This window comes from Bos grunniens, chromosome 2 (assembly GCF_055505025.1).
Source record: "Bos grunniens cultivar Pamir isolate PY7600 chromosome 2, Bosgru_T2T1.0, whole genome shotgun sequence".
In the NCBI taxonomy this organism is placed as follows: domain Eukaryota; kingdom Metazoa; phylum Chordata; class Mammalia; order Artiodactyla; family Bovidae; genus Bos; species Bos grunniens.
In genome coordinates, this window is record NC_141166.1 from 44,687,269 (window position 1) to 44,709,386 (window position 22,118).

The following is a 22,118-nucleotide window of genomic DNA, read 5'->3' on the forward strand; positions in this document are numbered from 1 at the left end:
TACAGAGTTGACACCCAAGTGAGGTGCTGGAATCCACTGGGCAGGGCAACAAAGGGGTCAATCCAAATGTCCAGGCTCTGAAGCAGAATCCAGGATAGACTATAAGAAAGCAATTAAGGATACTGGACCAGAGTCAAGGGGTTCTAAAGGTAAGGTAGGAGGCTGTTCCTATAGTGATTTCCAAGCTGCTGAGGCTTCCCAGATACATTTTTCAGGGCCCCTGAGCCTCCATGGTGGGTATGAAAGATGCTATTCGAAGCTGATTAGCACCAACGGGGCCACAGGTATCTTGGGAATCTGCTACCCCTGTTTCCTTCCTTTCCCTTCTCTCTATCCCAGACAGCATTGCGGGCAGATTCTTCACTGTCTGAGCCACAGAGCAAGACCACAACTAAGTTAGAAAAAGTCAGTTATTCTTCCCTGCTGTCTCTGAGGGCAAGGACTCCAGTACAATGTCAGTGGGACTCTTGATGCTGTCAAGGACAGAGAGAAAGGAAAGGAAGGAGATACAGTTTACTGGGGCTTCGCAGGTAGCACAGTGGTAAAGAATCCTCCTGTCAACGCAGAGGACACAAAAGACACAGGTTTGATTCCTGGGTTGGGACGATCCCCTGGGAAACGGAATGGCAACCCACTCCAGTAATCTTCCCTGGAGGATTCCATGGACGGAGAAGCTTGGCAGGCTATAGTCCATGGGGTCGCACAGAGTTGGATTGCTGCTGCTACTGCTGCTAAGTCGCTTCAGTCGTGTCCGACTCTGTGCGACCCCATAGACGGCAGCCCACCAGGCTCCGCCATCCCTGGGATTCTCCAAGCAAGAACACTGGAGTGGGCTGCCATTTCCTTCTCCAATACATGAAAGTGAAAAGTGAAGTCGCTCAGTCGTGTCCGACTCTTAGCGACCCCGTGGACTGCAGCCCAACAGGCTCCTCTGTCCATGGGATTTTCCAGGCAAGAGTACTGGAGTGGGGTGCCATCGTCTTCTCCGACAGAGTTAGATAGGACTGAGCAACTAACACTTTCACTTTCTTTTCCAACCTAGTTGTGGCCTTGCTCTGGAACTAAGAATGGAGAGACTTTACTTCATTTGATAAAAGCTGCTACAAATTCGAGAGTTCAGATGCAGTTGCACAGAGGAAAATGGGGGTGGGGGATCTAATAATGAACATTTATTGAGTAGCTGGGGATTCCCAGGTGGCTCAATTCCCAGGTGGTAAAGAATCTGTCTGCCAATACAGGAGATGTAGGAGACATGAGTTCGATCCCTAGGTTGGGAAGATCCCCTGGAGAAGCAAATGGCAACCCACTCCAGTATTCTTGCCTGGAGAATCTCCTGGACAGAGGAGGCTGGCAGGCTACAGTCCATGGGGTCACAAAGAGTCGGACATGATTGAACATGTGCACAAACAGTAAGTATTCAGTTCATTGGGTTCAAAAGGTTCATTGGGTTTTTGCATAAAATCTTATGGGAAACCCCCAAATGAATCTTTTAGCCAATCCAATGCTATGTACCAGACACTGTGTGCCACATGAATTATCTCACAACTATTCTCTAAAGTATATCTCATTATTATGCCCATTTCCCAGATGAAGAAACTGAGATTTAGAAAGATTAAATAAGTAGTCCAGGATCACACAGCTGATAAGTAATAGAGTCAGGTCAAACACAGACAACAAAATCCTGAATTCTATACTCTTAATTACCACAATAGGCTCACATGCTGGTCTTCATTTATCTGGCCAGAAATTACTGGTAACATGAATTTTTGGCTTCAGATTTTGGTGGAAGACACACACTTAGGTCCTTGATGAAGTTCCCAAATATCTGAATGCAAAAGAGATTTTCTATAAAAATTGAGATGCAATGTTTCTATCTCAAGGGGAGAAAAGTTACCCAAACTATGGTTGGGTTCTGCTTTAGTTCAACTGAATATGCATATTTTCATTTGATAGGAATCTGTTTGCTTTTTCCCAACCAAATGACTTCTCTGTTTTAAGATTCTTGATTGAAACTGAGCTTGAAGCAAAGCAGGCGTGGCATCAACGATGTAGACGGTACTCATATCAAAGGCCCCTCTGAGGGATCTTTCCCTCACCTCCTCATCTCAAAAATCTCAGTTCAGAAAATAATTACTTGTGGTTTTAATTATTCAGAACTACTTTTCAAGTGCCTGGAAAACAAACTGGGCAGAAATTTCCATTCACCCCACAGGAAGAACTCTTTGTTTGCTTTTACTTTTTTCACTTTTTCATTCCATGACTTAAGAGGGTTTTGATTTGTGTGTGCAGATGCCTAGCATGCGGGTGGGAATGGAAAGTCTGTTACATTAAAGGTGCCGTGTTTATTATTACTTGCTTTGCGAGCACTGGGGTTGGGGAGACTATGTGCTTGCTTGTTTGAAGTTCTGCAGGTGAATACCTTTCTTTTGCTTTGCTTGAAACTTATTGAAAGCAACAATCACAGGTGTAAGACAGCCCACACACCAAGGCCAGTGAATCTGAACAGTGGGGCTGAAAAGGACCCCCAAAGTATCTCTGCTTCATTTGAACTTGGCTTGCTCATCTGAAACAGAAAAGCACTGGAAGAGAAGCATTCTTCCTAATCGAAATTATTTCTCCTCCTGTGTCTCCAGTTGTTGGGCAACGCCGTCGTACAGTCAGCTGGGAACCTGCATGTCAGCCCTCTCTGCTCCACTATTTCACCAACAAGCCCAGTTATTCTACTTTCTTGCTCTCTTCCACATTGTTTTTCTTCCTCGCTTGTCTCCAGCATCTCTCTCTGGATCTTTCTGTCCCACTCTTGCCTGGTTTCAATCTGTCTCCACACTATACCCAGAGTAAGCCATCTTTGTAAAATGTAAATCTGATACAGCTGCTTCCCTGATTCTCACTCCCCCCTAGCCTCCTGCCAGCCTTAGATAAGGCCCAGGCTCCTTACAATACCCTTTACAACAGGGTTCCAGTGCAGTGCCATCTCTTGCCACGTGTCTTCTTTCTTCCTCCTGCACTCAGTGCTTCAGCCACACTGAATGACATATCATTCTCCAAGTTCCCCAGCAAACTCTTCCTCCAGCCACCAGGAGCCTCTTCTTGTCCCCACTTCCTTCGTTCCCACCCCAGCCTCCCTTCTTCTGCCAAAATCCTACCAAACTTCAAGTCTTTGCTTACATGTCCATCAATTTATCGAAGAAGCCTTTCCTGACCCATTTACTCCATAGTTAGAGTCCATTGGGTGGCTTTTCTGCATCTGCCTAAATTCCCTCTGTATCCCTCATCCCAAGACTCATTACACTAGTGCAGTGGCCTGTTTGCTTCCCTGCTGGACTGTGAGCAGCATCAGAGCAAGGACTGAGATATATTGTCTTCAGCCATATCCTCATGGTCTCACACAGTGCCTGGAGCTGACTAGATGCTCCATAACTATTTATTGAATGAGTGAGAGTTTGAAGAATCCTCGACTTTTGAAGAAACTATATTACCTCAGGAACCGTCAGCAATATTGCTCTTAGAATGATTATCTGAGAGCAGAAAGTTAGCAAGATGTGTTTGTATTTCACATTGAAATTAACTCAGTAATATAATAATCATCTTGATTTATCTCTTTTAACTGATCATTTGTCCATCCCTAATCATTAAACAAATAAACATTTCATTTTAATAGCAAAATAATAGCTTCTCATTTAAAAGTTACTAATTCATCCCTAAAGCCCTGAAAACTAAAAGTATATTTCAGTTAATGGCGAAAAAAATCAGTGTAAGATGTGACTGTGAAAGTGAAAGTCACTCAGCCATATCCAACTCTTTGCACCCCATGGATTATACAGTCCATGGAATTCTCCAGGCCAGAATACTGGATTGGGTAGCCTTTCCCTTCTCCAGGGTATTTTCCCAACCCAGGGATTGAACCCAGGTCTCCCCCATTGCAGGCGGATTCTTTACCAGCTGAGCCTCAAGGCAAGCCCAAGATGTGACTATAATGTGATATAATCAATATTTTTGACAACAAAATAAAACCCCACTTAGTCACTTTGGCCTCCATTCTGATAATGGTGCCATTGTCCCAAACATCACAAAGCACTTCTCTAGATCCCAATTCCTCCAGAATCTCCAAGCTTATATTTCTCTCAGTCCCACCTTTCACTCTTGGGTGGCCTTCTATAGCTCCTTCCCTTCTGTTTATAAGTGTGCTAGAATCGCTTCAACCATTAACATATATGTGCACATTTCTTCTGACCATACAGCCCCAGCCATTGACTTCTCTCTCTTCTTTCTTAGTAAAAAGACCTCACTCAGACTCACTCAGTCCCTGTCCTTCTCTAATTCCTAGATGTTCCTCAATCCACTGTTTGTTGGTTTCTGTCTCTATCATGTCATTGGAACTGCTCTCCCTAAGCCTACCCCTGACCTCCACATTGCCAGCTCCAAAGAGCACTCTCCCTCCTTCCTTTCCTTGACCTCTCTGAGTCATTTGATGCCATGCTTACTTTGTGTTGATGTTACACTTACTTTATGTTGAAAACGGTACCATCTGGTCCTGATGAAATTATCAGAACTAAAAATATTCTGATATATTCTGTGTTGAATAAGGTCTAACTCTCAGAAGGAAACTTTAACCTTCCTAATTTCAAACAGGTCATCACAGCCTACCTGTGGTCTGCCTCAAAGTGATTGGTCAGATCATTGCTCCTTACTTTTTAACTTTCATCTCTCAGACCCTTTTTTCCTGTGCCAGTCCTTCTAATTCCTCTCTCCTCCTCAATGTTGATGTTGATGTTGACAGTCCCCAGAATTTGAGCTTCATCCTCTGCTGTCTTCATTCGAAATACTCCACCTAAGTGACCAAGCAGATAATGTCACTGTTATTTTAAAAATTAAATGGGCTAACATACCAGCACCATTTTTCTTGTGTGACTTTTTTTCTTTGAGTGGCTTGACACAATAGAAACTTATTGGCTCGCAGTTACAGAGGCTAAGAGTCTAAAATCATGGTGTCAGCAAGGCCATGCTCCCTCTGAGGCTCTGAGTAGAACCTTTCTTTGCCTCTTCCTGGCTTCTGGCAGTTGCCTGTATCCTTGGTGTTCTTGACTCACAGTTCCATCACTCCTGTCTCTGCCCCTTGTCCTCACATGGCTAGCATTGTTGAAAGGAGTACATAGTCTTTCCTGAAAGACTGAAATTCAAAAGATTTGCAAGCTCATGTGTATACAAGGAGGCCGGCAGATAAAAGAAATGAATGAAGTGGGCCTGGTAGAAGGCAATAGGGAGTGATGGAAACTGGGCCACACAGGAGAGGACGTGGGAGAAGCAGCCAATCAGATCCATTGCTACAAGGAAATACAACTCCAGTAGCCATAGCTTCTGCTTTTTTCCAAATATGTGTATGGAACTCCAGTCTTTGTAGGAAACGTCCCAATTTTAAAATTTTGCAACTTATTCAAAAAATTTAAAATCCATTATGAGTGAGCACTCTGGGGGCGGGGTGAGGGGGCAAACAATACATATCTGAAGATCCACTTTGGTTTAACTCCTCCTCTAAAGGATAACACTCAGTTCGCACTATAAACCCAGGCATACCAAGTCAGAAGACTTGTTCTAGACCTGGATGTGTCACTCAATAACTGTGTGGCCCTGAGCAACAGGCCTAATCTTTTTGAACACAAGTTTACTAATTTATAACCTCAGAGGATTCTTATGAGAAAAAGATAATGGATATAAACGCTCTTAAGAACTGTTACATGATACCAAAAAATCTAGTTACTATAATTTTTAAATTGCATAACTTTTTCATAAGTGTTAGATATTTTTTAAATATATCATATTTTGACTCATCTTGAATTCTTATACATAGGATCTGGATTGTTGACCCTCTTTCAAAAAAATAAGACCTTCTTTGAATGGCTAACTCAGAGTAAGATTTTAATAACCTCTTCCCAGTAATTGATATATTTTTAGAATATTAAAAGCTTATGAAATTCATTCCATTTCAAAACTGTTCTTTTTTCTTTGTAAGCACCTTGAGAGCTTTCTTTGTAAGCACCAGGTCTTCCCTGGAGGCTCACCTGGTAAAGAATCCACCTGCAATGCAGGAGACCTGACTCCGATCCCTGGGTTGAGAAAATAACCTGGAGAAAGGAAAGGCTACAATTCCAGTATTCTGGCCTGGAGAATTTCATGGACTGTATAGTCCATGGGGTCACAAGGAGTCCGACTCAACTGAGTGACTTTCACTTTCACTTAAGGGCAAAGGTCACCTCTTCTCCAGTTTCTATGTAAAACCTAAATACCCTTCACCCAAGGGGCTCAGCTAAGCCAGAATACAGCAATGGAGCTTGATATCAATGGACACTACAAAGAAGTCAAATTACATTAGTTTTCCTTGGTTGGGCTTTGTGTGAATGGATGACACCTACTGGTATAAACTGAAAATTTGCTTTTTCTTTTTAAGAACTAAAATAAATGTTCACCATTTAAGCCAAAATGAAGAAAAGAAATGAAAAGAAAACTATATCCATTAGAGTTCAACACTTTCAAAATGTAATTACCAGAAGTACAAGTCAAGGATTCCATAGAATCATGAGAAAATGTCTTTAGAGTAAGTGAAAAAAGCAAGATATATGTATTACAGGAGTACAAAGTTAATGTTTATTTTTATATAAAAATTTACAAAGAAAAAAATAGAAAGTATACATTAAAAGTTGAAAGGATAGGCGCTAGAATGTTAATTTGCTTGTATTACAAATGATTAGTTTTCCTTTGTGTTTTTCTGCACTTTTGCAAATTTCTCCTATGACCATATATCATTCACATAACAGAAATAAACAAGCACAGTGTGTGTGTATATATGTGTGTGTATGTGTATAATTGTTTCTTTCCTAAAAGTTTTATGAAATTACTTCATGTATGAGAAAACAAAATGCCTAAGACAAAAAGGATGAAAGTGATTAAAAAGCTTAATAAAAAGCTGTAAATTTTGGCCAGGCAAGGCCTCTGATTTGTTTCTTTTTTTAAAATATCCCAAGTGATTTTCCAAGTGAAGCTGAGGGTCATTGTCAAATTTTTACAAGTTCTCCCTGTCTAACCTCCCCACCTCTCAAATTCCTTTGGAATTTTGACTTCATACAGGATTGGGTATTCAGACTTCTGTGTTCCTCATTCTGAGCTTGGGAGCATCCTATAGCCTAGCAACTCAAAGCTTTCATAAACCATTTTATTTTAAAAGTCAAAAGAAAGTTTGACGGATATAAAACTAATCCCAAATTTCTTATCAATATTCATCTTTATTTCTTAATTTACTGTTTCATGTTTTGAGTTAACCTCGGTGACTATAAGAAATTAATTTGTGACAAGAGTTTTCCCCATTCTTAAGAGCTGAACTACTTGAGAAGGGGGCAAAGATATTGCAAAGGCTAATTGGGTCAACAGAAAATTAAAAGAGCAACAATAACTAAGATAGGCAAATGAGTAGCTGTTTTGGACTCAGGATAAATCAAGAAAAATCAGAGATGGCAAAAAACATTTGATGGATAAGATGAAGTGAATACCTTGATGATTAAAGTAGGTAAAGGAGATGATAAGAGACAGAAAATATGTTAATTCACATTTGTATGGTACAGTTTGCATGCAAGGTAAGTCACTTCACTTGTATCTGACTCTCTGCGACCCTATGGACTGCAGCCCGCCAGCCTCCTCTGTCCATGAGATTCTCCAGGCAAGAATACTAGAGTGGGTTGCCATGACCTCATCCAGGGGATCTTACCAACCCAGGGATTGAACCTGTGTCTCTTATGTCTACTGCATTGGCAGGCGAGTTCTTTACCACTAGTGCCACCTGGGAAGCCCAATATTGATACCTACACACGCTTTATATGTTAAAAACCAACGACTTGCTGAGAATAGTTGTTATCATTCCCGTGTTGTAGGGATGGAAACCTGAGTCTCAGAAAATTAAATGCTTTGTCCAAATTCTCTAAGCCAGAGTCAAAACCCAACTCATATAATTAATCATATAATTAGATTAGTGTTCTTGTGTTTAGAAAGAAAGAGAGAAACAAAAGTATAGGCCTTACAGAAGATTATTCTGGAATCTTCATTCTATTTCAGTCTCTCAGACTTTATGTTTTCTGATGCCTAAGGAATGCAGTTATAAATAATCTTGGTCTCAGCCTCATCTCACAAGAGTTAGTCACTCAGTCGTGTCTGACTCTTTGTGACCCCAGGGCTGTAGCCTGCCAGACTCCTCTGTCCATGGAATTCTCCAGGCCAGAATACTGGAGTGGGGAGTCATTCCCTTCTCAGAGGATCTTCCTGACCCAGGGATCAAATCCAGGTCTCCTGCATTGCAGGCAGATTCTTTACTGTCTGAGCCACCAGACCCCCACAAAACCACTGGTTATTTGCCAGGTTATAGATTCACTGGCACGTCCAGACGTATTTGATGTTAGCTTCTCATAAGCAATTTGATGTAAAAATAAAAGCAAAGTTTTGATGGGTGGTTGTAAAGCCATAAAAATTAATTTTACATTTTATTATCAAAACTCCCAACTTAAATGATTAGAATTGTGTCATGACAGTTACACTAGGTTTATTATCCAGACGCTGTGAACCTAGCCTGAACCCTCCCTCAGCCAGAAGATGAGCAGTTTCCTCAAATGGCACACTGAATCAAAATCTTCAGGAAGCAGGGGTGAGGACTATGAGGAAGTTGTCAGAGTGATACTAAAGTTCATCCAAAAGAAGAAATGTTTTTAGACTAGACTTGCCATATATTAAAACATACTATTAAGTTATAACAATTAGATCATTTTATACTGGCACAGGTACAAAGGTAGACAATTCAATGGAAAAGAGTACATATCCAGAACTAGGCACTTGTGAATATAAAAATTTAATACATATTTTAAAGCAGAAAAAAGTGCTGAATGAAGAGATAAACAGATTGTAAATAATTCATAAAAGTTCTATTTTTATTCTTTAAAAAACATTAACTTGAGCAAGACTATCTTAGCATGAGGAAAAGAAAACATATGTACACAATGTTAGAAGAAAAGACAGATACAGATGAGATTTTTTTTTTTTAATTTTAAAGAAAATTCATCTAAGACATGTACCTTTTTAAAATATGGTTCAAATGGCCAGTTTTCTGGGATTCAGGAAATTGGAACAAATAGAAAACTGAATAGACTTATAACCTTGGAAGAAAATGAAAATGCAACCAGGGGACTAGCCTGTACAAAAGGGCTGAACCCCATCTGTTGTACAAGCAAGCTGTTCAATGACTTTAAAAAGTAGATAACGCTCAAGCTCTGGACCACTTGAGATACAGACTGAAGATTTTCAGTTTGTTTTGTGAAACTGAGAGAATGCTGGTAACAAAATCAACTCAAGCAAGGTCCACAGACCAAATCTCATTTATGAGTATCGATACAAATGCTCCAAGCTAAGTACTAAAGAAATCTAACCCAGTGGTTTATTAAAGGAATAACTCACCAATTGGGATTTACTCCCTAAATGCAAGAATTTCTTAATATTAAGAAATCTAAATCTCATTAACTAAAAGGGGGGACATATACAATCATCCCAATAGACGCTGAAAAGAACTTCAATGGATTCATGTTTTTAAAAAGAAAAATTTGAGAAAAAAAAAAGAAAAATCTGTTACTAAAGCAAAACTAGAAGGATGCTTCTTAGCCAGATGAAAAGTTTCTGCCTCATATCACTAGACATTATCATCTTAGTTACAAAAAAGCTGAAGGAATCCCCTAAAGTTTGGAGGAAAACAATATGCCCATGGGTTTTCAATATTCAGTAAGACATTTGAAAGAAACAAGTGCTATATATTTTTTAAAAGAGGAGAAACAATCATCAGATATATGTTCCAATATAACTGATTACTAAGAAAATCCAAGAGAATAAACTATAAAGGTGTTTTGATTAATAAGGAAGTTTAGTAAGGCAGCCAAGAACAAAATGAACATAAGAAAAACATATAGCTTTCTATATGTTATGAGAAAAAAAATGAATGTTTGAAAACTTCAAGGGAAAAATAACAATAAATACATACAGTCTATATCAAGAAAGCTATGAAACTTACTAAAACATAACAAAACGTTTGAATAAATGGAACAGCACACAATCCTTCTGACTGGGAAGACTCAATGTGATAAAAATAGGAATTCCCTCCGAATTAATTTATTGTTGTTGTTCAGTCACTAAGTTGTGTCCAGTTCTTTGTGACCCCATGGACTACAGCACACCAGGCTTCCCTGTCCTTTGCTATCTCCCAGAGTTTGCTCAAACTCATGTCCACTCAGTTGGTGATGCCATCCAACCATCTCATCCTCTGTCATCCCCTTCTCCTCCTGCCTTCAATCTTTCCCAGCATCAGGGTCTTTTCCAATTTGTCGGTTCTTTTACTAGTAAGCAAAGAAAAACAAGATACGTGAAACCATGACATACTCTTTTGTTCTACCCAGTAGTACAAAATACTTTCAAAAAGTATTTAAATAATTTTTAAAAGATATTAATAATATGTTGAAGGTATTAAATAAAATCTAATGTTCAGTTTTGGTAAGAAAATGGGCACTTTTTCCACAGCTGGTGGAAGTGAGCATTGACACAACCTTCTGAAGGGCAATTTGATCATAAAATCAGGTCTTAAAGTGCATCACACAATCCCATGCTCAACCAGCATCTTTCCAGGAAGCCTCCTCTTCCATTGTATGAGACCTTTCCCAACAGGTCAGGACCCTCAGTGAAGCTACAGTGGACTCCAGATCCAAATACAGATGTGCATCTGCATTATAAATTATGTCTTCATAGCCATGTATCAATATAGTCAGCCAAATGATTGGATGAATTTTATTCTTTAATTATTTAGTGTTGGGTGGAAAAATCCTGAACAATAATGTGGCACAATATATACCTACTTCATCTTTGAAAATCTGCTCTGGAAATAGCCTTGGAAACACATTTATGGCCTGAAAGAAAATAATAGCAAAACGAATAGAAAATGTAACAGGAACTATTCTGTGTATCCTTCCCAGACTGAGTGAATGAGGCTCTGGAATACAGTTAATGTAGCTTAAAGATTTATAGGAAACAAGAGCAATTTCTAAGCACACTGTATCTTTCATCACTCCAGTAGCCTTGTTGATATTCTTTAAAAAAAAAACCTAAAAATTATTTGTTACATATTTCTCTGGATGGCCCATAACTGAATTTTGCATTATTTTAGCAAATAAGTGATATTCTTTATAACTGATAGGTGACATCTATTCTCAAGAAAAAAGTGCCAGCTCGCAGCCTGTAAAGTATCTTATTTTTCTGCTAACAAACGTATTTTCAATGACGCTAATCTACCCACGCCTGCAGTGCAACGTGGAATTGAATCCATGCCACTTGATGATAAACAAGATGTATAGAACTCAACATAAACAAATATGTTTGCCAGAAATTTCCATTATAAGTGACAGAAACTCAAACTGACTTAAGAAAAGGAATTGTGGCTTATGTGAAAATTATAAGCCATAATGAAACTAAAACTAAGTTCAAGGGAACTTTAGGTACAGCTAGATCCAAGAATCTATCTTTATTTGTATCCCCTTTCTGCTGTTTCCTGTGTTGGCTTCACTATGAAGCAGTTATTCCAAGGAACACTGAGCTTACAAACCTGTGTTTGTAAACCTTGCAAACCTGACAGCGTATAAAGGCTATATTGTACTAGCAGAAGCCCTACATCTTATGCATGAGGCTGTTATGGAACACAAGAATGTTTTTGACATAATCCCTTTAGCAAAGGAGATGCAGAGCTCTGTTTGGCTAAGCTTAGTCATGTGCCTATTCCTGGAGCCCAGGGACAAGGTCAGCCCCATCCCCACCACTTAAACCAAGAGTTAGGGAAAAATAGCCCCTGGAGAAGGCAATGGCACCCCACTCCAGTACTCTTGCCAGGAAAAATCCATGGACGGAGGAGCCTGGTAGGCTGCACAGTCCATGGGGTCGAGAAGAGTCAGGCACGACTGAGCGACTTCACTTTCACTTTTCACTTTCATGCATTGGAGAAGGAAATGGCAACCCACTCCAGTGTTCTTGCCTGGAGAATCCCAGGGACAGAGAAGCCTAGTGGGCTGCTGTCTATGGGGCTGCACAGAGTCGGACACGACTGAAGTGACTTAGCAGCAGCAGCAGCCCCTAAAGGCTCATCACAAGCGCTTCCCTTGTGGCTCAGCTGGTATAGAATCCGCCTGCAATGCAGGAGACCTGGGTTCGATCCCTGGGTTGGGAAGATGCCCTGGAGAACGGATAGGCTACCCACTCCAGTATTCTGGCCTGGAGAATTCCATGGACTCTATAGTCCATGGGGTTGCAGAGTTAGACACGACTGACTTTCACTTTCACTTTCAAAGGCAAATCAAGGTACTGTTAGCAGGAAAGAGGAAAAGGAATGTAGGTCAGACAAAAACAGCTGAAGTCTGCACAGACACAAACAGGAACATTCTTCCTACATCTTGATGCTGGAAATAAAGTAAATGCCCAAGACACAGTATGAAAACTCACTGTGGTAGGATATATGACAAAACTTTTAGACTAAATAATTGACAGTGATTAAGAGAAGCTTTTTCTTAAGTCATTTCATCAGTCAAAATAGAGAAGGAGAAAAATGGGGGTGTAGGATTAGCACTCATCCTTTGACTGTTCCGAGGCCTTGAATAGTTTGCCTCATGTGTGTGTGTGCTCAACCACTTCAGTCATGTCCGACTCTTTGCAACTCTATGGACTATAGCCCATCAGGCTCTTTGTCCATGGGATTCTCCAGGCAAGAACACTGGAGTGGGTTGCCGTGCCCTCCTCCGGGGATCTTCCCAACCTAGGGATTGAACCCACATCTCCTGCATTGCAAGTGGATTCTTTACCACTGAACCACCAGGAAAGTCCCAGTTACCTCATATGCAATAAGAAATGAAACATGTGGAGTGAGAATGACTTTTTCACCCTGCTCTGAGCTTTGGGAGGCTGACCCTACAGACCACATCAACTTCCTCAACTTCTGGCTTCCAATTGCTTGCAGCTGGGGGAAACAGGAGGGTGGGAGGAAAGTGAAGCTTAGTACTTATTCCCTAGACTACCTCCCTTCAAACCCATAGCTTCTGTCTGGGAGCCCTCCCACAGCTACCCCCGGCTACCCTAGCTCTGCTGGGTTCTGGTGAGCACTCCTTCCCCTTGACCTTCAGATCTAGAGGTGGTAATGGCTTCCTGCTGTTGCTTGCCCTGGGATATTTCTCCATCTCTAATGGTTTTCTTTAACCCTGCTTACACCTTTGCAAATAGTCTCTTTATTAAACTTTCCTCTATTACTCTTGCTTGAGTTCATTGCCTATTTCCCTTGTGTGTCTGTTGGGGGATTTGTGGGGGGTGGGGTGATGCCCCCATTGATCTGAAAACCAATCTTGTAAAGAGATGAATTTAGTAGGTGCCTTGCTACCTATTGTTATTTCAGGGGTGAGACAAGGAAAAAAAAATCTCACACACTCACCACACACACAGCTGTTGATGTACTCATTGACGGGTGAATTTCCTTTAAGTGGAGACAAAGCCTTTCATTACACTATCTGGAGATGACATACCATGCAAATTGCTCTGAGTTAAAATTGCTTCATTATATCAGATTCTTTCTCCAGAGATAGCATAACATTAAATGAAGAGAGATAGAACAGTGAGGCAGAAAGTCTGATTAGTATAAACAAGATGATGACAACATAGTGGAGAAAGGACTCAGAAATAAAAAGACTGTGGGTATACCAAAGACAGACGTTTTCAACTTGTAATTTAGAAAGCTAGCTCTAAAGCTAAGCATCTCTTCTCTACTACCTCCCAACACCTCGGAACATGACTGTATTTGGAGACAGGGCTTTTAAAGAGGTAGTTAAGGTAAACTGAGGTCAAATGGGTGGGCCTTAATCCAGTATAACCAGCATCCTTATAAGAAGAGGAAATTAGAGCACAGAGTAAAGAACCTGTGAAGACACAGAGGAAAAAACAGCCATCTATAAGACAAGGAGAGAAACCTGGAGCAGATTCCTCCTTCATAGCCTTCAGATCAATCCAATTCTGCCAACACCTTAATCTTACACTTCTAGCCTCCAGAATTGTGAGAAATTGCTATTGCTTAAGCCACTCAATCTATGGCACTTTGTTATGGCAGCCCTAGCAAACTAACACACTCACCTCCAAGACTCCTAAAGTAAAGATTTCTAGGGAAAAAAGTCTCCTCCATCAGATCAAGAAAACCAAATCAATCCATTATGTTAATATCATGAAGCTGCAACTTATATATATATATAAATCCTCAGGTGACTTAGCCATTTTCTTGCCTATCTAACCATCAGTATATGCCACCAGATCCATCATCTGGGGCAACAGAATTGTCAGTGCATTTGTTTGTCAGATGTTTTGGGGAATTAGACGATGATTGGACTACTGCCCATCCTACCAAATGTTGGGATAAACCTCCACTTCTAAGCGAGGACTTGGCATGCTAGGACTTAATGTGTTATCTCTTCTCCCACAATGATATTAGACAAAAATATTTCGGATAAAGATGTGTGGAAATTCGACTGATATGAAGAGTAAGAAATAAAAGATTAAAATAAGGTAAGAGCATTGTATTGCAGAGATCAGTTCCCTACCCAATCACTAGCTGTTGCTCCCCCAACAAAGTATATTTGTAATGCTTTTTCTAAGACTGCTGGGTCTCCTTGAGGCCATACCTTGACCTATCCCTACCCCGTTACTTTACAGGATATGCTTGCTAAGGATTAGTAATCTATTTATCAGGGCATCCCTGGTGGCTCAGCTGGTAAAGAATTTATCTGCAATGCTGGAGACCTGGGTTCAACCCCTGGGCTGGGAAGATATCCTGGAGAAGAGAAGGGCTACCCACTTCGGTATTCTGGACTGGAGAATTCCATGGACTGTATAGTCCATGGGGTCGCAAAGAATTGGACATGACTGAGAGACTTTCACTTATTTACTTAGTTGGGTTTGGGCCACTGCCCCACATGAACAACAAAAAGTCTAAACAGCAATGGAGAGCAAAGCCGAGAAAGAGCCCCGGGCAATCACATTTTTTTTCTCTCTCTCCATAGGAATAAATACTGCCAGGATGCCCCCTGCTTCTATTGCAATTATTAAGAAGTAATAGAATTCTCTTTTGAAATGTGTGCTCAGAAACCCATCTCATTAGAAATGAATGTAGAAACATTAAGTAGGTTTGGGCCGAGGAAAAACAAACTCAAAGAAAATCAAAACCAAATTGCTGAAATGTTAGAGATCTCAGCATCAAAAATGGAATGTCATTTGTGACGGAAGCCTTAATAATGGAGTCATTTGTCCTATACCGTCTATTTAGTTTCAAGCTCCAGAGCTGTTCATTTTTATTTAATTTAGTAAGGCTTCCTCTTCTTAACAACAGTTTATATGAGTGAGTTTTTTTATTCCTTCCAAATATATAAAATTCGAATTTCTGTTGAATTCTTAAATGTGATGTTTATTATACCCCCGTGCCCAGGAATTTTTCCAGTGGAATACAACTTGATTTCAAAACAGAAAAACTGGATTTCCTTCTCAGATTCTTATTGGCTCCAAACTCTGGAGAAACAGTGCTTCATCCAGAGGGCCTAGGGCCTGGTACAGGGATGAAGAGCTGAGCTTCTGAAGCCAGGCCTTCTGCCTTTGAACTCAAGCTTCCCACCTTAGATGGGCTTCCCTGATGGCTCAGATGGTAAAAAAATCTTCTTGCAGTACAGGAGACTTCAGTTTGATTCCTGGGTCAGGAAGATCCCTGGAACAGAGAATGGCTACTCACTCCAGGTTTGCCATTCCCTTCTCCAGTGGACCACATTGAATGGACCATCAGAATGTGCTTCACTGGGAAAGGGAATGGCAAACCACTTCAATATTCTTCCCTTGAAAACCTCATGAACAGTATGAAAAGGCAAAATGATAGGATACTGAAAGAGGAACTCCCCAGGTCAGTAGGTGCCCAATATGCTACTAGAGATCAGTGAAGAAATAACTCCAGAAAGAATGAAGGGATGGAGCCAAAGCAAAAACAATACCCAGTTGTGGATGTGACTGGTGATAGAAGCAAGGTCTGATGCTTTAAAGAGCAATATTGCATAGGAACATGGAATGTCAGGTCCATGAATCAAGGCAAATTGGAAGTGGTCAAACAAGAGATGGCAAAAGTGAATGTCGACGTTCTAGGAATCAGCGAACTAAAATGGACTGGAATGGGTGAATTTAACTCAGATGACCATTATATCTACTACTGTGGGCAGGAATCCCTCAGAAGAAATGGAGTAGCCATCATGGTCAACAACAGAGTCCGAAATGCAGTACTTGGATGCAATCTCAAAAATGACAGAATGATCTCTGTTCATTTCCAAGGCAAACCATTCAATATCACAGTAATCCAAGTCTACGCCCCAACCAGTAACACTGAAGAAGCTGAAGTTGAATGGTTCTATGAAGACCTACAAGGCCTTTTAGAACTAACACCTAAAAAAGATGTCCTTTTCATTATAGGGGACTGGAATGCAAAAGTAGGAAGTCAAGAAACACCTGGAGTAACAGGCAAATTTGGCCTTGGAATATGGAATGAAGCAGGGCAAAGGCTAATAGAGCTTTGCCAAGAGAACACACTGGTCATAGCAAACACCCTCTTCCAACAACACAAGAGAAGACTCTACACATGGACATCACCAAATGGTCAAGACCAAAATCAAATTGATTAGATTCTCTGCAGTAAAAGATGGAGAAGCTCTATACAGTCAGCAAAAACAAGACCAGGAGCTGACTGTGGCTCAGATCGTGAACTCCTTATTGCCAAATTCAGACTTAAATTGAAGAAAGTAGGGAAAACCACTAGACCATGCAGGTATGACCTAAATCAAATTCCTTATGATTATACAGTGGAAGTGAGAAATAGATTTAAGGGACTAGATCTGATAGATAGAGTGCCTGACAAACTATGGATGGAGGTTCGTGACACTGTAGAGGAGACAGGGATCAAGACCATCCCCATGGAAAACAAATGCAAAAAAGCAAAATGGCTGGCTGGGGAGGCCTTATAAATAGCTGTGAAAGAAGAGAAGCGAAAAGCAAAGGAGAAAAGGAAAGATATAAGCATCTGAATGCAGAGTTCCAAAGATTAGCAAGGAGAGAAAAGAAAGTCTTCCTCAGTGATCAATGCAAAGAAATAGAAGAAAACAACAGAATGGGAAAGACTAGAGATCTCTTCAAGAAAATTAGAGATACAAAGGGAACATTTCATGCAAAGATGGGCTCGATAAAGGACAGAAATGGTATGGACCTAACAGAAGCAGAAGATATTAAGAAGAGCTGGCAAGAATACACAGAAGAACTGTACAAAAAAGATCTTCACGACCCAGATAATCACAATGGTGTGATCACTCACCTAGAGCCAGACATCCTAGAATGTGAAGTCAAGTGGGCCTTAGGAAGCATCACTATGAACAAAGCTAGTGGAGGTGATGGAATTCCAGTTGAGCTGTTTCAAATCCTGGAAGATGATGCTGTGAAAGTGCTGCAGTCAATATGCCAGCAAATTTGGAAAACTCAGCAGTGGCCACAGGACTGGAAAAGGTCAGTTTTCATTCTAATCCCAAAGAAAGGCAATGCCAAAGAATGCTCAAACTACCGCACAATTGCACTCATCTCACACGCTAGTAAAGTAATGCTCAAAATTCTCCAAGCCAAGCTTCAGCAATACGTGAACTGTGAACTTCCAGATGTTCAAGCTAGTTTTAGAAAAGGCAGAGATCAAATTGCCAACATCTGCTGGATCATGGAAAAAGCAAGAGAGTTCCAGCAAAACATCTATTTCTGCTTTATTGACTATGCCAAAGCCTTTGACTGTGTGGATCACAAGAAACTGTGGGAAATTCTGAAAGAGATGGGAATACCAGACCACCTGACCTGCCTCTTGAGAAACCTGTATGCAGGTCAGGGAGCAACAGTTAAAACTGGACATGGAACAACAGACTGGTTCCAAATAAGAAAAGGAGTACATCAAGGCTGTATATTGTCACCCTGCTTATTTAACTTATATGCAGAGTACATCATGAGAAATGCTGGGCTGGAAGAAGCACAAGCTGGAATCAAGATTGCTGGGAGAAATATCAATAACCTCAGGTATGCAGATGACACCACCCTTATAGCAGAAAGTGAAGAGGAACTAAAAAGCCTCTTGATGAAAGTGAAAGAGGAGAGTGAAAAAGTTGGCTTAAAGCTCAACATTCAGAAAACTAACGTTCATGGCATCTGGTCCCATCACTTCATGAGAAATAGATGGGGAAACAGGGGAAACAGTGTCAGACTTTATTTTGGGGGGCTGCAAAATCACTGCAGATGATGATTGAAGCCATGAAATTAAAATGCACTTACTCCTTGGAAAGAAAGTTATGACCAACCTAGATAGCATATTCAAAAGCAGAGACATTACTTTGCCAATGAAGGTCTGTCTAGTCAAGGCTATGGTTTTTCCAGTGGTCATGTATGGATGTGGAAGTTGGACTGTGAAGAAAGCTGAGAGCCAAAGAATTGATGCTTTTGAACTGTGGTGTTGAGAAGACTCTTGAGAGTCCCTTGGACTGCAAGGAGATCCAACCAGTCCATTCTGAAGGAGATCAGTCCTGGGTGTTCTTTGGAAGGAATGATGCTAAAGCTGAAACTCCAATATTTTGGCCACCTCATGCAAAGAGTTGACTCATTGGAAAAGACTCTGATCCTGAAGGGATTGGAGGCAGGAGGAGAAGGGGACAACAGAGGATGAGATGGCTATATGGCATCACCAACTTGACGGACATGAGTTTGGGTGAACTCTGGGAGTATGTGATAGTCAGGGAGGGCTGTCGTGCTGTGATTCATGGGGTCGCAAAGAGTCGGACACGACTGAGCGACTGAGCCGAACTGAACTGAACCCACTCCCGTATTCTTGCCTGGAGAATGAATCCCAAGGACAGAGGATCCTGGTGGGCTACAGTCCATGGGGTCACAAAGAGTCGCACACAACTGAGTAACTAACACACGTGTTCCCACCTTAATAGCTGTAGGCTCAGCAGGCAAGTGCCTGAACTTCTGAGTTCAACTTTCTCATCTGTAAAATGAAAATAATAATACTATCTGCCTCGTTAGTTTGTTCTGGTAATTAAATAAATTAACCCAAATAACCTATTTCCACCTATAATGTTTTATTTGCTCAATTTTAGCTGCCTCTGGGGTTTAAAGTTGCAGAAACAGCTCATGACTTCTCACCTATTCTCCACACTGCTTGGCTCAGCCTCCTATTTCAGTCAAATGGCCAACGGAAGGACCGGAGGTATCTGTATGACTTGCACGGTGACCCGGTGGTTAGCTGGTAAACACATCAAGCTGTCTGTGGTGACAGTGGTGAGGCTTTGTGACTCCAGCTTTCTCGGTGGGTTTTGTTTTGAAGATGCAGAGGTTGCTTAATTAGCTCTAAAAAGAACCACTTGAAACTTTCTCTTGCTTGACCTGTAAAATTCAGCCAAAACTAAAGCGATTCCCTTATTATGTGTGCTCCAAGCTGAATATAGAAAGAAGACAACTAAGGTGAAATTTGAGAAAAGAGGAGGGGTGTGAAGAAAGCTAAGTGCAGAATTTGATGTTATTTTCAAGTCCGAGGTGGAAAGTTTTCTTATATCATCTCGTGGGAAAAAGTCTTATATATTCTTATAGTATCTAGTGGGGAAAAGTCCCTTGAAGCTTCCCTCCTAATCAAACTCCATCCATAATGATAGAGGAGAAGGAAACAAAAATCAGTTTTCCCTTAAATAGTTTCCAAGTTGGCCGTTCAGTTTGATATATTTAACTTCACATTGACAGAGTTTTCCCTAAATATGCCCAGAATTTAATGAAATAATACCAATTATTTAAGGACATCAATTATCCAAGCCAGATTCATTTTGATGTCCCATTTGTGCCTAAAATAGATAAAGTAGTGTGCAGGACAACCTGGAAAACCCACCTGTCTTCCCCAGAATGTTTAAGAGCATCATGAGCAATGCTTCTCTCTATGAAGCATAGTCCCTTCCAGTTGGCCAGAACTGGAAACCAGAAATGGTTAAAGTAACCTTAAAGGGATTGAAAACATCCAGAGAAGTTTTTGCATATATGTGCTTAGTCGCTCAGTCCTATCCAACTCTGTGTGACCCCATAGACTGTAGTCCACCAGGCTCCTCTGTCCATGGGGATTCTCCAGGCAAGAATACCAGAGTGGGTTGCCATTCCCTTCTCTAGGGGATCTTCCCAACCCAGGGATCGACCCGATCTCCCGTATTGTGGGCGGATTCTTTACCGTCTGAGCCACGAGGGAAACCACCGGGGAAGGTCCTCTTTTGGAGATATCAGAGGATGCTGAAAGCACAAGATGCCTGATATAGCACCCTGATTGGTCAGCTGGCAGTACATGCCCCATCAGAGGTGAGCAGTGATTGGAGGATAAGGACAGCCAGAAGTTTGAAGGGAGATAAGAGAGGAAAATATGAGAGGGAGCAGAGAAAGGACTTGAGGGATAAGAAATAAAAAGAAAGGGGAAGGGAGACACAACAGTCAGAGGAAGAGAGAACTGCGAAAAGGAAAGCGATGTTTCTAGGGAAAGATTTTAACAAGGAAACATTTATTGAGAACAACCCATTCCACTTCTGCAGGCTTAACCGTCTTCTTAAAGGCTTGGATACGGTAGCACCTCTGAAACGAAGCATTGATACCCAAATTACAAACCTTCTTGTAGTCATCATTTTATTTTTTGGTTTTGTTTTTGCTTTGGGTTTTTGTTTCTGCTTTCATTATTTCCCAGTGCCACTTGGACTGTAATTACCTTGACATTAATATTTTTACAAAATTTGCCCTTTTGTTTATATTTTTATTTAAAAGTTAAAGAAAGTTCGTACAGGTAATTAAATGGAAAGATAGTATTATTTGCCGTAAGTAAAAGGTGATGAGATAAATAAAATAGAAACAATGCATTAAATTCTAACTAGAGAGTGGGAGAGTTTGAGATAAGCGAATGTTAGGGAAGTGGTGAAGATATAAGGCTACTGAATGAGACTTTGTCCTTTGATGTAATCAAAAAGAATGAGAGAGAATGAAATGGGAAAAAATTATATTCTCACTTTGTGAGTCAATGTGATTTTATGTCATTGTTCAAGTTCTATCTGAATTCATTTTTTCTCATACTCTCCAAAACTAGTGGTATCCATCACACACTTTGAAAAGCTTACAAAATGCTGTTTTGTTATCTAGAAGGGACCTTGCTCTTTATAAATTGATACATTTTCTCCTCGAAGAGCCATCAGTATCACCAGACTTTAGTTAACTTTAGCCCCTCTTCTAGGAGTTAATCACCTTTGGGAGTTCTAAGAGTATATGATAGGAGGAAATCCAGATCAGAGCCGGGAGATGTACCACCCCAGAGAACCACTGCGAAGTAGCCACTGGGCACTGGATGACATCTCATCCCTGCAGCCACTCTTGCACTGTCCAATATGGCAGCCTCCAGACCACATGGTTACTGAGTACTTGAAAACTGCTAGTCCAAATGGACATGCACTATCAGTGTAAAATACACACCAAATTATTTTAAGACAGTAACCAAAAAAGTTAAAATCTCATTAAAATAATTCTAAAATGAATACATGTTGAAATAATAACTTTTTGGATGTATTAGGTTAAATAAAATATGTTACAATACTAAACTGACTTGTTTCTTTTTAATTTTTATATTATTATATTTTGAACCACTTTCAGACTTACAGAAAAGTTGCATATTTGTACAGTGTTCCCAAATATTCTTCACCTAGTTTCCTCTCAACTCAGTATCTTCTGTAACTACAGTACAATTATCAAAAGCAATAAATTAGTGTTGCCATAATACCATAAACTAAACTGAAAACTGTATTCAAATTTCACTTTTTTCCACTGATACCCTTTTTTTTGTTGTTGTCCCAGAATCCAACCCAAGATACAGCATTAAGTTTAGTTCCCTTAGGTCCTCCAGTCTAGGACAGTTCCCTGGT

General features: G+C 40.5%; 1 protein-coding gene and 1 long non-coding RNA gene across 6 annotated transcripts in view; one reads left to right on the forward strand and one right to left on the reverse strand.

The window, feature by feature from the left end:
• Window positions 1-13,967, reverse strand: part of ICOS (inducible T cell costimulator) — a 42,240-nt gene extending 28,273 nt beyond the window's left edge. Inside the window, exons 1-2 of one of the 3 annotated variants that reach the window (XM_086344580.1) lie at window positions 13,532-13,967; window positions 4,692-4,831 (exon numbers count right to left, since the gene is read on the reverse strand). The gene's annotated coding sequence lies outside the window, so the exon portion shown is untranslated. Of the gene's footprint in view, window positions 1-4,647; window positions 4,832-13,531 lie in introns of all 3 variants that reach the window. The other 2 variants (XM_086344591.1, XM_086344569.1) reach the window with 2 other exon arrangements.
• On the forward strand, window positions 13,113-21,797 carry LOC147377994 (uncharacterized). 3 transcript variants are annotated; one of them, XR_015143437.1, is made up of 4 exons: window positions 13,113-13,201; window positions 14,576-14,649; window positions 19,290-19,498; window positions 21,437-21,797. It is a non-coding gene; the product is annotated as an uncharacterized LOC147377994 (long non-coding RNA). The 3 variants fall into 3 exon arrangements; XR_015143439.1 differs by having other exon boundaries at window positions 19,290-19,399; XR_015143444.1 differs by lacking the exons at window positions 19,290-19,498; window positions 21,437-21,797 and adding an exon at window positions 15,144-16,395.
• Window positions 21,798-22,118: the final 321 nt, after the last annotated feature.